Here is an 8,611-nt window from a genome sequence, read left to right as displayed (position 1 = left end):
GGTAGCCTAGTAGGCAGAGTATGCCTCCAATGTGCAGACACCTTGGACATAGTTAGGTAGCACTTAACCATGTAGATGTATTAGGTAGGTGATCCAAACTTAAATCATAATTGGTTGATGCATGTTTAAATACCTTATTTCACATGTTATTGAATGTTATGTTTTCATGTGCTACTATTAATGAATGTTAAAGGATAAATTTTCTAAGCTGTTGTACCAATTCTTAAGCCCAAAATAAATAAATCATGATTTAAAATGCAAACTTGGGTGTTTATCTTAATGAATTAGCACACCAAATGAAAGACATCCATGTTTAGCCTCATGGCTCAAAATGCATTGTCTAAGTAATAGGTACAAAATAAGTTTAACAAAATAAACCCCAATAGTGTTGTATACATGCCAGTCCTAGAAGCATCTCTTGCAATCAGAACTGATGTCAAATATTTCTAGACTTGCTAGCAACTTCTCCAAACCAGCGCCTTCTAAAAGAAATTTTTACATATACCAATAAAAGTAAATTTGGAACCTCAATTAATGGTCCAATAGTTGCAGCTAGGGCTTCCTTAGAAACTATACCAAAACTTGCAACACCAACAACTATTGTTAGTTAAAAGTTGTTACTTGACGTAGCAATAGATTGTGTGAGAGACTGGGGATATGGGATTTTTTGAAAAATGCATATAAGTTTTGGATAGCCCATTCCATGTCAATGTCACTGGTCAAAAGCTCTTCAACCAAATCAGCATGCCCCCGCTTCTCCTCCCTAAAGTGTTCAATATTAGAAATTGGTAAAAAATTCAGCTTTCTAGTAATGAACTCAATTTTATCCCTTTCCACATCCTTGACCACCAAAATCTTTTCCTTGGATAGATAATGCAACAAAATATTAGTCATGAAATTTCATAGAATATACTTCTGGATCAATAACATGTTGCATCTAGTGGCTTTTATCTTCTTTATCATGCCCAGAATATAATTCCTCTCCTCCTTCAAAATCCTATCCATTATTGTATAATCAAAGACCACAAGGTTTTTCTCAATGTCTATCATGGGAGATAGAATTTGGAACTATATTATGTCAATCTTCACATTCTTAATCTTGGTGGGGCCTCTAGCTACATGGCTTGCCTTCTTATCAAACACCAAACCCTTAACCATCTCTATATCATTGATAGTCCCGCCCAATTTTTGCAAAACTTTGATGTCCCTCAAATCCACAATGTCAGGCTTCGCAAGATCCATGAAATTCATGACAATGTCAACAGAAAGTGAGGCCAATAAGGTAGTATATTGGCTAACAACCTTACTATTCAAAGAAGTGCTTGCACTTTTCACCAAAGAGTCATGGTTCATCAATTCAACAAGAATAGTCATGGTAGTTAAAACCTTGATGACCTTCTTAGAGGCCCTGTGAAAGGCCTCTGACATAATGGTAGGATGAACACCCTTAGACAAAAAAATTCTTGCATTATTTAAGAATCGCATTGATGATGAAAAAAATTGTTCTCGTCTCATCACTAGCAACAATATCCTGAGATTTTGAAAGCTTTACAAGCATTTTAGCAGCTAGTTGAGTTACCTCCATTTCATTAAGAATGGTGGCATCATCGTTGGTGATGATCACATCACCTAAGGAGGTGTTAAACATATTGTCCATGCCCTTGGAATTTAGTAAGGTTCAAATTGCATCTGAAATGACCTTCATTGCAATGATGTTGGCATGCTAGATAATGTCCTTGCACTTGGTGTCAATGTATTTTTCTATCTTAGTAGCCAATGCTACCCACAAGTGCTACATTGTGGTCACCATTTTCAACTTCTTCCAAAACTTCTTTGTGTTGTTTGCTTCACCTCTCAAAACCCTAGTAGTAAATCAGTAGATTGAATACCCTCTAATGAGACTTCAAGTGTCAGATTAAATCCCTCTCACTTGAACAAGTTTGTTCTTACTTCTCATTGTAGTCACTAGTGAATCCAAAGACTATACAATGAGCTCAAGTAAAGATGATGACTCCAATATAGAGCCCATCCACAAGAAAGAAAACTAAAAATTTATTTTATTTATATAAAGCTTAGCTATCATTGAAATTTTGACGCAATTTATCATTGATGGTATAAAAAACTCATCAAATCATCTCTAGCTAAAGTCAATAGTTTGAAAGAGTTTGTCATTGACGGTATACCACACCTGTTGAATCATTTTTGGTTGGCATTGATAATTCGATGTTTTGAATTAGTTGTCTAGCGTCAAAATGTGACATAGATAGGGATGCTTTTTGAAGGATCTTCTCATCAATACATTGTTAGTTGTGGAATGCGTCAAACTTTTGAATTGAACTTTCGATGCAATTCTAGTGATGTTGACTTTCAACATTTAACTATCAAAATTTTGACCAGAATCAAGTCAAAAAAATAGGTCCAAATTTACTAGTGCTAGATGGAAAACTTTGATCTTTGATTGGTTCTTGTCCCATTGGTAGGATTTCTTTGAGATGTGATAAAACTTTGATTCAAATTCACCATATGTAGTAAACTCTTATCACTAAAACTTTCAACAATGCACCTTAGGAGCTTAGTGTTTCTCTATCTATCAGCTTAGCATATGTTTGAATGGTTTCTTTGCCTTTAGTTCACCAAATTTTTCAATCAAGGGACACATGTATCTAAGGTACTAGGTGACCCATGATAAACCTGAGTATTCTCTTGTTTCATGCATTATTTTCATCAAAATTCATACTCACACAACTTTCTTTTCCAAGCATCTTCTTACTAGTCAAGATTCCTTTGCTAATAGGTCTAAATTCTTTTGAAGGAAAACACATGGACACTCTACATTGGTTTATAACTATATGACTTAATTTTTACTAGAGATAACACTTCAATGTTCCACATGTCTTGCCTATATGATTACTATTAGTAAAATTTTGCCAATGTGTAAAATTTAAGTATGCATATGAGAAAACTACATAAGTGCCATCATTTCATTAAAAAAAAAAAATGTCCTTGTATTATTCACTTTCAAATATACAATTGATGTTTCTGAAAAATGAAATGAATTGATATGCTAAAAAGAAAGGATCTCACACAAGCCATGAGTATAGCTATCTAGTTTTCTTTCATAAAGAAATACACAAACAGAAGATACATATGAATGAAAGAAATAAGAGTAGAGATAACCAGTCATTGCTTGTTGTTTTGACTAGTTATGGATTCCCTACTGTACTCGTCCAGCTCCAAGCTCCATGTTCTCCAACAGCTGCAAAAAAGAGAGAAAATTGATGTTAGATCCTAAAGGATCTAAGCAATGACTACCTATCTTTACAACTAAACATGTTCTCTATTGATGCATTTCATTACAAAAGAAAATAAGCTGAAAGAAGTTATTTGTAAGTGTCACAAGTCCGTGCTTGAACCACACAGAATAATATGCTATAGGATTATAGCAAATAAATGATGATTGACATCACATATTGCAAATGTGTACTTATTGCAAGAAGACATGCAAGGTAATCAACAAGAAATACTTCAAGTTATGCTAAGAGTTTAGGGGTTTTCATTGCAAATGTAAAACATGTTACGAGAAAATGTTTTCAAAAAACCTCAAGATTTAATGCATTTCTTAAAAGACGAACAACTACAGTGACTTGCCATAATGCCAAAGCTCAAACTTAAGTATCAAGAATAGCAATTCTTGTTAAAAGGATCTATTGAATTGAAATGCTAATGGTGACTTACATGAATTTTTCAAGAAAGAAATAGAGAAATGCATTTAATACAGCATGAGAATGGAAAATAATGTGCATAGTAATATAGATACTAGTAAGTACAATAGACATAATCCAATGATTTAATGGAAATCATTATTGAAAGTATGAAATTTTCCTACAGCTGATTCAATTAAAAAAATTAGCACTACTGGCAACTCAATGCGGGAAATGTAACAACTGAATGTTGCCCTGGTACTCAAGTGTCATTGTTGATTCAGAAACATCAATAGAAAATATTTTATAACATCAACATATTCCATGAACCTACCTTTTGAATAGAGTGAAGACTGTTACAAAAGTATAATACAAGGTCAAAGAACACAATACATAAAACAACATTCATATATTCTGGGAATGGTTCAAACTGTAATTATTTTTTAAAATAACATTGAAAACCAGACTAGAAGTGCTTCTTTTATGAGAAAGTGGGTCTTTGACAGTGCCAATGATTCTAAGAATGCAGCTGATTAGAGTGGTACTCTTGAAGATTAAATGGGATGAAGTCATAAAGAATCAAACCCATATGCAATCAAATTCATGATTAAGTATAAGGGTTAAAAGATCTAGTAGATGTGTATGTGCTCGACTTCCAAGAGGTGGTTCTTTTAAATTTTGGTAACATTTTGGTGTAGATGATGTTGAAGGAAGATTGACTTCACAGCACATTGAACAAAACTAGAACAAAACCCATATTCATTTCCTTCCAATTCTTCCAATTGAAAAAATTGGAGAACTTAGGTTCAATGTAGCCATTCAATAAAATGAAAACAAATCCATTGATAGCAATGTGTGTAGTATCATCATTTCATTACCAATGAAAATGGTTCCAGCAAAGAACCCATGAGCTCAAATAACAAAGGATCAAATGAAGACTCCCACATATCATAGTCAAAGATTAAAGTGTCTACCTTGTAATGGGCTATTTGATTCAAGTATAAAGGTGTAGATAATAGTAATAATATCGCCTCCAAAAGAAAACTACCCAGCAAAAGATCACATGGCGGAAAATAATAAACCAATCTGGGTTTTCTTGCAAATTCATTCAAAAAAGTAACTAGAAAGTCTTTTAAAATAGTATATGGGTTAGAAAAAGCACATCTCTAGCAAAGAAGAAGAAGCTAAATGCTATTACAATCTACAGTAAAACCCATGTTCAGGTTTTGCAGAATAAAATCCAACAAAAACCCATGAGCTCAACCAATAAGAAAATACCAATTAATGGTGGTTTCATTTTAAATCTCTAGCAAGTTATCATGAAGACATGTGAATATACAGCATGAAGTTGTAAATACTAAAACTCATATGCAGCAGTGAACAAGATACATCAAAATAATATAGTAAATATCCCGTGACAAACATAGCAACAGGACGGCTTTGGCATTTACAAAGATAAAGAAGCATATTATAAAGGAAAAGCTTCAGCAAATGCCCACAAAATTGTATTGAAAATGTTATATGAATGCAAGTTCCAGCAACAAATATTTTCAAAAAGCATACCTTCTATGAACAGCTATCATAGAGTGAGCCTCAACAAATGCATATGGAGGAGAAGAGAAGAAAGAAAAAACCATCAAGTTTTCCAGCAGAGTTGGCATTCTAGGAACCCTTGACCCTTCCAGAAGGCTTCGATCATGAAAATGTGGAAATGAGACAAGATTAGAGCTCTTTCAACGTTTTATCTGCCCTATGTCATTTTCAATAAAATTTGGAATCTACGGGCTTAGAGAATAGGGTTTTTATTTTTTTTCATCATTTGTTTATAATGGACATGGAGTTTATAAAGTCTTTTGTTTTGGCATTTGATTTTATTTAAAAATAGAATATTAAAATGATTGATCATTTTAATATTTTGTTTATTTTAAATGCAAAATAAAAGAGATTGTTTTAATTATTTTCTTCTGCATGAATATAATATTGTAAAGAAAAAGCATTTAAATGATACCTTATAAATCATTTAATGTTTTTTTTTTCTATTTGTCATTTAAAAGAATAGAGCCATTACATCCTTATTAATTCAGAAAATCAATTGGGAACATCTAGAGGAAAAGTAGGTTTTCTAGGATCGAATTTTCTTTTGCCCAGTCAATTTGAAGATATTTGTAATCAATTGAAGAGTTTGGGGATAAATTTTGATGAGTCATAGGCCTTATTATGGGTTAGTAAAGTCTTAGGCATCATGGGACTTCATTTTTTGAAGCTTCTAAGCCCTAATTTGGAGGCTTTTATGTTGCATTTGACCCAAGGTTGTTTTTTCGGCACTTAAAGAGTTTTGTAACTCATTTTTGGAGGAGTTCTAATTTTATGATAGAGTTTTGAGACTTCTTTTCTGAGTCCTAATCTTTGTTGCAGATTCTCTAATTCATCTTTTTGGAGACATAATACAAGTGACAGCAGTGTGATGATGCTTTTTGTGCTCATTGTTAAGCCTTTTTCCTTTCTACAAGTTATGTGTGCATTTTTTTTTAATGATTTGATAGATTAACTTGAGAATGTTTATTATTCCTTATTTTTTCTATCTCATTCCAACACCTGTTTGTAGGAAAGTAAGTTTATTTGTAGGTTATGATATGTGTTTAAAGGTGAAACTAATTAAAGTGAGGTGTAAATTTTTCCTCCTTTTGTTGTTTCATTACTGAAACTTTATCAGAAATTATTTGTGCAAATCTTTACAAGAAGATGTGCTTTGTTTGCATTTGACATAGTTGTATAGCCCTCTCTATCAAGTGTATTTGAGTCTTCGTAATAAATTTTGGTGTATCCCCTCCTTTTATTAATTTAAGCTTTAGGTTTTAGGTTTGCTTTCAATAGTTTCTTACCTTTTTCCCTTGCAAGTTTACATTAAGTATTTTAGAGATTTTCGCTGAGAACTCGAAGGTTTCATTTCATTAGCAAGTCTCCCATAGTGAAATGACTCCCATGTTAAGTAAGGATTACTAAACTCTTTCAATTCAGTACTAGGTGCAAATCCTAAAACTTAATAGTTTTGGTACATTCGGTGGGACACGAGCACATTTTTCAATAGTGCTAGTATAGCTAAAAGTCATTTTTCAACCAGCTAGTAGGGTATGATGAGTTTATGAGAAAGATTCAAACATGTTGTTCTAATTCTTTTGAGTATCTATAGTTGGAAACTCCAAAATGATGTGGAAGGAGTTTTGCTAGAACAAAGCCAACATCAAGAAGGAAACTTTCAGCCCCTAGTCTTCGTGTGTTCAGCAGAACACATCAAAGGAAAGTCAAGCATTCAAAAAGTCCATCAGTAAGGGTTGAATCATTTGACATATCTACTGACTCAACTGAAACTTCAGCAAGTACTGGTTTTATACAAGTAAGTATAGAAAATACGACTTTTCAATAGAGAGTTCTTGTTCAACAACAACCTATACAACATCCTGTATAGCAACCTCCACCAATATTAAGGGCATATGCTTTTGTGCCTTTTAATCAAGGAAGTCCCTTGAATTTTGCTCAACATCATGAAATACCACTTGCTGCATTGAATAGTTTACCAAATTTTATTGGAGAAAAGTAGACTACAACATATGAGCATATAAGGGATGTTGCCACTTTATGCAATGTACATCATGTTATAGAGGAGGATGTTGCTACTAAACTACTTGCAGCATCTTTAAAGGGGAAAGTACTTTAGTGGTTCAGAAGTTTGATTGTTGGTTCCATAGACTCATGGAACGCTTTGGGTGACGCTTTGATAAGACATTTTTAAGATAAGTCAGACTTCTCTTTGCTTGTGGAGTAGCTCACAACCATAAAGCATGCACCACAAGAACAAATGATGGATTTCAACAACCAGTTTCAAATGACCTAAACTAGAATACCCATTATGGTAAGACCTTCAGCAGACCATACTTTCCTTTACTATTTGAAAAGCGTAAATAGCAATGTTTATGTGATGATTTAGTCTATGGGAGGTGTTTCATTGCCTCAAGCTTATGATATTGTCAGTAGAGCTGAAAATAATCTTATTTAGGTTGGTAAAATAGCTCGTAGGCCTCCAATGCCCATTTTTATGGACATTCAACCAAATATGCCATTAACAATTCCACCATTTAACCTATTACTTGTTGTTCCCAGCCAAGAAATTACCCTAGCATGCCCTTCAAGTACTACAAGTCCTTCACCAGAGCTACAAGAAATTAAGAATAGTCAGCTCAAGATTGAAAATATGATGCAAACTTTTAGTAATGAGCTGGTTAACCTTAAAAAACAACAATTTCAACCTAGGCCATCTTACCAACAACAAAATCCAATTGTAAATCCACCTTACCAACAGAAAAATCAAGGCCAACCTTAAGGAAATAGGTAGCCATTTCAGGGTAATGCAATGGGTTATAGGCAAAATATTAACCAAAGACCTTTCTGGCCTTATAACCCAACTCCTCTCAATTCTGCCAATCTAGTAAGAGACATTATGCCCATGCAAAACAATCTTGTAGTAGACTTTGAGTGGTGTTATCCCTATAATGAACCACATAATCAGGCCACGTGCACAAATGGAGTCATTAATCAAGCATTAATGGTACAAAATACAATAGTGGGATAACAAAATGTCACAATTGATGCACCTGAACAGTAGAATGATGCACCGACTCCTGAAACTACTTTCCTCAACTGGCAAAGAGATGAGTTTTGTGCAATTAATAATGACTCACCAATATTAGCGAATACCCAAGCCAAGAAAAGAGCCCTTGAAATAGAGAAAACAACAAATAAGGGTAAATCACCTGATATTGTTGAACCACCATCAAATGCTACAAACAGGGTGAGAGACACTCACATCCCTATCACCAAAGAAAATGTTCACAAGCCAGTAAAACATGGTGCTA

General features: G+C 33.6%; 1 pseudogene; it reads right to left on the bottom strand.

Annotated features, from left to right (window-relative positions):
* Positions 1 to 603: 603 nt before the first annotated feature.
* Positions 604 to 8,611, bottom strand: part of LOC149560261 (T-complex protein 1 subunit delta pseudogene) — a 32,157-nt pseudogene continuing 24,149 nt past the window's right edge.

Source organism: Cupressus sempervirens, chromosome 4 (assembly GCF_028749045.1).
Source record: "Cupressus sempervirens isolate cs-2001-9-10 chromosome 4, ASM2874904v1, whole genome shotgun sequence".
In the NCBI taxonomy this organism is placed as follows: Eukaryota; Viridiplantae; Streptophyta; class Pinopsida; order Cupressales; family Cupressaceae; genus Cupressus; species Cupressus sempervirens.
This window is presented reverse-complemented; position numbering and strand designations above follow the sequence as displayed.